The 7,637-nt window shown below is 46.5% G+C and overlaps 1 pseudogene; it reads right to left on the bottom strand.

Annotated features, from left to right (window-relative positions):
• Positions 1-956: 956 nt before the first annotated feature.
• LOC121474049 lies at positions 957-4,996 on the bottom strand (annotated as a pseudogene).
• Between the last annotated feature and the right edge of the window lie 2,641 nt (positions 4,997-7,637).

The raw sequence follows: 7,637 nt of genomic DNA on the forward strand, positions 1-7,637 counted from the left end.
CCTGAGGGGAGACCAGGGCCAGGAGCAGAGGAGCCAGATGGTGCGGAGGTGAGCAGGGCCCCGGAGCGTGGAGGCCACCAGGAACTTTCTAAAGAGCCGGATAGGAAAGCAGGAAAGAGCCTCTCGGGGATGCGGCATTATGGGGGGGACTTGCATCCTACCCTGAGCCCACATATTAAGGAGAGGCGGGGTGACAGGGAAGAGCGGGGGGGAAAGAGGGGTGACAATGGGAGGCACGGAGAGGGGGGCTGCTGGCCCTGTGCTGGTTCGGGTCCCCCTTCTCTGCGAGGTGGGGCCGCAGGACTTGCCGTCTGGTTTCCTGCGTGCACGTGCCCCTGCTCTCCTCTCTGCTGGGAGGGCCCCCCCGTCCCTCTGCACCCATCACCTTGAACCAGAAGCCGCCTCTCCCGAGGCTCCCTCAGGTGCCCCTCGCTCTAGGGCCCCCCAAGCCTCTGGCTGCCGGCGATGTTTCCCTGTTCGGCCGCCTTGGTGTTGCATCTGGGTTTGGCCTTTTCTCGGGGCTCACCCCGAGTTGCAGTTGTTGGGAGTCGGGACGTCCCCACTAGTGGGAGTCGTCCTGTCAAGGGCAGGATCGTACCTGAGCCACTTTGGAGCCTCCCCCTCCGTTCACCAGCCTGAACAGTGGGGCGCACACCGGGCACCCCAGGGCCCTGCCCAGGAGACCAAGTGCGCCCTAAGCCAGTGGGAGAAAGATGCGGATCCCAGGGCCTCACGCACCCGTGGCAGTGAAGAGGTCCAGCAAAGGATCCTGGAGGGGAAGAGAGGAAAAAGTAAAACAAGACAAAATCAAAAAGGGAGACAAACCCGAAGAGACTTGGTCTCAGGAAACAAACTCAGGGTCACTGGAGTGGGGAGGGCTTGGGGGAAAGGGTGCCCGGGTGATGGGCATGAAGGAGGGTACATGATGAGCCTTGGGGGTTATATAAGGCTGAGGACTCACTGACCTGTGCCCTCTGAAACCTTTTTTATTTATTTTATTTTATTTTATTTTATTTTATTTTATTTATTTATTTTATTTTATTTTATTTTATTTTTTCTCTGAAAGCTTTAAGGTTGAATCCATTTCAAGGCATGTCGTGGTGGCACAGTAGTGGAGGGACGCTAACGTGTGCGGCCAGGTCTTGTACACTGAGTGTTCAACCTGCAGTGTTTTGGACGATAGAAGGGACATTCCATTGTCTTACAAGCAGGGAAATAACGGCACAGTTGACCACTAGAAGGTGGTGCTGGTGGTACAACTGGTTTTGGAGGCAGTACTGGAATTCTCCTACTCCTATGAGTGAAGGGACGGTCTGGTTTAGGACATTTTGCATCATATTTACAATTTGGATGAGCAAATAAACATTTTGCAGCAAATTTACAATTGGGGAAGGCTTTGCAAGGTGAAACAGGCTGCTGGTAAACACACTCATCCCCATTTTACAGGCAGGCCAGTACTTGCAACGCTCCAGAAGTTTCTCTGGCTTCTGGACCACACTCACTTCACTCATTTCAGCTTGACAGATCTGTAGGGTTTCTGCCGTTACTGGGTCAATCTGCAGTCGGGATAATAACTGCCTCTGCTGAGTTCCTTGGCTTTTTTCTCTATTATCTCCCTTTGCTTCCTCTTCTTTAATGGGGGCTCTGTCAAGGGCCGGATCGTACCTGAGTCACTTTCGAGCCTCCCCACTCCTCCAACAGGAACACGGGGTGAACCATGAGAAAAGACCATATAATACACTATATGTTAATTCATTGAATCTAAATTTAAAAAATGAACAAACAAATAAATGAGCGATGGAACTCATAACCTGGGAATACATCTACGGGGCGCCCGGGTGGGTCAGTGGTTGAGCGTCTGCCTTGGGCTCAGGTCATGATCCCGGGATCCTGGGATCGAGTCCCGCATTGGGGTCCCCATGGGGAGCCTGCTTCTCCCTCTGCCTATGCCTGTGTCTCTGCCTCTCTCTCTCTCTCTCTCTCTGTCTCTCATTAATAAATACATTTTAAAAAAAAGAAAATGATTTGCACCTTAACTTGAACTCCTAAATAAAATGCTTTGGAAAAATAAATGCACCCTGATCAAAGGCACATACAAAAATATTTGAGTGATCTTTGCCACCCAAGGCAAGTCATGTAACCTCTCGGTTTAGTGATTGCGGTTCCTCAATCACTAAAGGGAGAATAATAATTATAAAGCCTACTTTTAGTGCTGTTTCAATCATTGCGTAAGATGATGCATATACAGTGCTTAGCACACATTTTGTATACAGTAACTGCTTAATAAATAATAGATATTACTATTATTAACCAACTAGACAATCTCTGAGACCTGTTGTGACTCAGTTCTGTGATTTTTTTCTTCCCCAGTGCAGATGATTCAAAGTAAACCATAGCTACAAAACATGCTCGCATTTGATAATGCATGATAGCCGTGAAGCTAGGGTTAATCCTATACTTTATTTTTATTTTATTTTATTTGTTTCTTCATGAGAGACACAAAGAGAGAGAGAGGCAGAGACACAGGCAGAGGGAGAAGCAGGCTCCATGCACCGGGAGCCCGACGTGGGACTTGATCCCGGGTCTCCAGGATCACGCCCTGGGCCGAAGGCAGACACCCAACTACTGAGCCACCAGGCTGCCCTAATCCTATACTTTAAAGTAGAAAAAAAAAAAGTCAGAACTTGAAGCAAACTGAGAAACGGACCCTTCCAGATCTCTTTCTGTAAACATTTCTAATGTAATTAGGGGCTATTATAGCTCATTCATTTGTTCACTGAACAAGCAGTTTGGGAGCTCTTAGAATGTGCAGACCGCTCTGGAAGGAGCCGCAAGGGAATCCAAGGGGAATAAAACTCGAGCTTTGCTCTGAGATGTTCAGAGGTGGGGGGGGAATAAATAACTGCACACCACGAACAGCCTTCTGTATGGATAGGAGCCGGTCCTGGAGGAGGGCTCTAGGACAGGGGCAGAGAGAAAGGGGCAGAGAGGACGAGGCCGTAACAAAGATACTGCACCAGGCACATCGATCTAGAAGCAAAAGCCTTAGGAGCTTGCCTTTGACCACGCTGGATTAAGAAAAAATATGCTGTTCCTCTGAGTTTCCTGCTCTCCTTCACTCAAATTCTTCACAAAGGTGGGGAAAGGGGCAGCCTTGCCCACAGGAAGCGCCAGCGGGGCCCGAGGACGCCAATTTCAAGGGACCTTCCATTATTAGGGCCGGTTGGATTTAGGGAGCCCTCGGAGGTTTGGTGATGTCTGTAGGGCAGGTTGATGCTGGATTTTTTTTTTTAAGATTTTATTTATTCATTCCTGAGAGACACAGGCAGAGGGAGAAGCAGGCTCCATGCGGGGAAGCTCGGGACTCGATCCCAGGACCCCAGGATCATGCCCTGAGCCAAAGGCAGATGCTCAACCATTGAGCCACCCAGATGCCCCTGTTTTGTTTTTGTTTTTTTCTCTTTCTTTCTTTTTCTTTCTTTCTTTCTTTCTTTCTTTCTTTCTTTCTTTTTCTTTCTTTCTCTCTTTCTTTCTTTCTTTCTTTCTTCTTTCTTTCTCTTTCTTTCTTTCTTTCTTTCTTTCTTTCTTTCTTTCTTTCTTTCTTTCTTTCTTTCTTTCTTTCTTTCTTTCTTTCTTTCTTTCTTTCTTTCTCTTTTCTTTCTTCTTTCCCAAGTCCTCAAAAGAGCCAACAGAACCAAAATCTGAAGGAGAGGTGCTTTAGGGCTTTCTGTGGAAGCTAGGTCTTCATTAATTCAGAGACTTAACTGGCTCCCTAGTATCTCCATGAGCAGGGAAGCAACATCATCATGCAAGGAAAAGACACTCCTTAGAATGCCAAGCAGCATTTTTAAAACAGAATTTTCCAAACCATTTGCAATTTGAAATACAGACTTGAGCTCTAGGTTTTTTGAGAGGGGAAAGTAAGCCAACCGTGTGACTCTAATTAATGGCGCAGACCAGCAGCCCCTGGAAGCCATGAAAGAACTTCAGCCTACTGGCTCACTGGGGGGCTCTCCCCTTCTGCCTGTCGTGGGGTTCTAGGAGTGAGGCAGAGGGGGCTTCGGGGAAATGCTTGGTGGGGGCAATGGCAGTGCAGGACCCACCCTCGAGGCCACTCGTGTGACCTACCCATTGCCTACCTGGGAGTATTTCCCTGGTGAACCTGAAGCTCATGCTTTGAAAGTCTTGGTGCAAGAAGAGTGTTCCACACTCACCAAGAAACAAACAAAAACCAAAAAACACACACGAAAAGATGCCCTTGGCTTTAAAATGTCTAAACCCACCATGCACTGGTGACAATTTTGAATTATTTACATCAACATGAGCTTTTGGTGTTCTTAATAGAAGCTTTAGAGCATAATGAGGATCATTTGCAGATACTCTGAGTTTTTAAATTCACATGAAATCTATTAGAGGCACAAATTTTAACTAACTCTGAAACCTAGTTTTCTTTAGTCCATAAAGCTCAGTGTAGACTCCTTATTATTCTATTTAGAAATTGAGAAAATTTTAACCATCGGTTTCAAGGGGATTTAAACCCTGTCAACTAAACATTACAGAACGAAATTCTCCTAAACAGTCTCATTTGCAAACTCAATTAAATTCCATCAGAAATTCAAGCTCTCCTATATATTTAATATATTGGATCATTTTTAGCACTTCAAATGCTTCTAACAAGCAAAATGTTCCCCAAGTACTTACATTAACTCTAGCAAAACATAACGATAGTGAATCTCAAGTTCTCTTACGCATTCCAGAATGGTTTCTAGAGGTCTCTTTACACGTTTCAACTGACAGTTAGAAATTACACTCTTTGAATTGGGATTGCAATCCTCTAATGAGCCAAATCCTCCTTTGCAAATACTTGAAATACCAAACAATGCACATCATACTCAAGATTATAAAACTCTCTTCAAACACACACACACACACACAAACAACTCTCTTCCTGAACTTACACAAAAATGGTAACTGCAGATTTGATCAAGTTCACCATGTCTCTAGTTAACTCTGTATCTTAACACCATTAGTAATTCCACCAAGGGGGCACCTGGGTGGCTCAGTCAGTTGGGCATCTGACTCTTGGTTTCAGCTCAGGTCCTGATCTCTAGGTCATGAGATCAAGCCCCGCTTCACACTCTGAACTCAGTGGGGAGTCTGCTTGAGATTCTCTCTCTCCCTCTGCCCCTCCCCCTGCTCTCATTCTCTCTCTTAAAAAAAAAAACCATCAAGAGAACAGTTATACCATCCCAAGCGAAGGTCACCCCATTAGGAGAATGAGCATTCATATTGGCAGGAGGTTCCTGGCCAAGGTATGAGATTTTTGTTCTCCCCCTGACGATGGCCAGAGCACACTCTCGTTATGGTCACCATAGCAAAAGCAACTCCAGTCCATGCCCGTTAGAGGGTGTTGGTCTCTCCCAATTTTAAGATATATCAGATATATCACTACCTGGGGTGCCTGGGTGGTCCAGTTGGTTAAGCGTCCAGCTCTTGATTTCAGCTTAGGTCAGGACCTCAGGGTCAGGAGATCAAGCCAGTTGGACTCCATGTTGGGCGTGGAGCCTACTTCAGAGTCTATTCCTCCCTATCTCTGTCCCTCTACCCCCACTGCTCACACTCTCTCTAAAAATATTAAATAAACCAATAAATAAAATAAAAATAAATTAAAAATTTAAAAAGATTTATCATTACCTGGTGCATCTGCAGTCCAGAACCTGCCCATTTGCTTACTACTTTATTAACTAGAATATTCATGCCTACTTCTATTCTGAATGTTTTTCTTATTCTTCCGGTCTGACCAGGCCATGACTCTTATAAATATGCAAAGGATATTTTTGTCAAATTTTGTATATCTGCCTTTGTCTGGCTCTGCCTATAACTCGATCGAAGCGACGGTCCAAACTGCTTCTGTCCAAATGACCTACCTCATCTCACAAGATGTGGGAAGGCTGACACACGCTCTTTCCCTCTCTCATTAGGCCCACCTCAAACAGAAGCTAGTCACTCGCTCCCCAAGGGATCCACCCAAGATCACACACTGCAGATCAGACGAGGTGACAAGTGGCTCTTTTTCACAGCACTGCCTCTCAGACTTGAGTGTGCGGGTGATGAGGACCCAGGATCTGGTTCATGTGCAGACTGTGATGCAGCAGTTCTGGCCTGAGGCCCAAGACTCCTCATTTCCAAACCTCTGGCCATGCTGGTGCTGTTGGTCTTCCGATCACACCTTACATACGGAGCTTGATAGTTGATGGTGTTTGAGCTGAAGGGTCGATCTGGCCCCCAATTTCTATAAAGTATGCGTAGAAACATCTAGTTTCCCCTCACTTAGTCCTTCTGTCTCTTTTGTCAGTCATCTTCAACTGATTCTCTGTTTCTCTCTCTCTCACACACCCGCACACACATATACACGCACACCATGCTTTTTCTTTGCCCCTTTTCAAACCTGCCGGTGAGAATCTAATACTTGAGTCACTTTTAAAGTATCACTCTGTGGAGTTGGAAAAAAGGCTCTAGGGAGAAAGGGCACACATTTCAGCTATGTACTAATAATAATAGTTACCTTTTACTGGGTGGTAATTACACGCTAGTCACAATAGCCATTGGTCTCATCTGATGCAATCCCAGGAAAAAGGTTATCATTACTTACATTTTATTTTTTTATTTTATTTTTTATTTTTTATTTTTTTCACTACTTACATTTTAAAGGATGAGGACACTGAGGCTCAGAAGTTATTGCAAGTTGCCTTAGGCCAGTGAGCAGGGTGGGTAGCAGCTCAGACGCTCATTGCAGCTCATCCCACCAGGTGGCCTTGCGACTAACTTTGCCCACATGTAGCAGAAGTGCCTTGAAGCTTTGGCCTCCGGAGGCTGGAAGCTTCAGCTCTCACCTTTCTAGAACACCGCTGCCTGTGAAGAAAAGCAGCCTCCCCTCCTTGAGGATGAGAGACTGCCTGGAGAGTGAGGCCCAGTTATTCCAGTTGTTCCAGCAAACTAGACACGTCTGGCACCAGCTACACCTGGCTCATCTGCCGGCTGACCAGAGAGAGACACAGGAACGAGCCCAGCCACCACCTTGTGGGACACAGAGATGAGCCGCCCAGCTGAGCCCAGCCTAGATGAGGAAATAAACAGTTGTTGCTTTAAGCCACGAAAACACATGGAGGTTTGTTATATAAAAGTAGATGAGTGGGGTGCCCAGGTGGCTCGGTCGGTTAGGCATCTGCCTTTAGCTCAGGTTGTGATGCTGGGGTCCTGGGATCGAGCCCCACCTGGGGCTCCCTGCTCAGTGGGGGGTCTGCTTCTACCTCTCCCTCTGCTGCTCCCCCTGCTTGTGCTTTCACTCTTTCTCTCTCTCTCTCTCTCTCTCTCTGTCAAATAAATAAATAAAATCTTAAAAAAAAAAAAAAAAAAAAAAACCCTAGCTAAGTGAGCCAAGATTTGAATTCCAAGGATGTGGGAGCCTAAACCTCTTCTGAGTGAGCCCAAAGCCAGCACCCACCAAATCTAACTTGATGCTCCATAACTGGTCTTGGTCCTGCTTACTCCTCTCTGGCTCCCACCTCAGGCCTGGTCCGGCTCACACATTGCTACAGATTTCCCTGACTACCCCCACCCCGTCCCCTCAGACTGAC

The sequence above is a fragment of the Vulpes lagopus genome, chromosome 12, assembly GCF_018345385.1.
Source record: "Vulpes lagopus strain Blue_001 chromosome 12, ASM1834538v1, whole genome shotgun sequence".
Classification (NCBI taxonomy): domain Eukaryota; kingdom Metazoa; phylum Chordata; class Mammalia; order Carnivora; family Canidae; genus Vulpes; species Vulpes lagopus.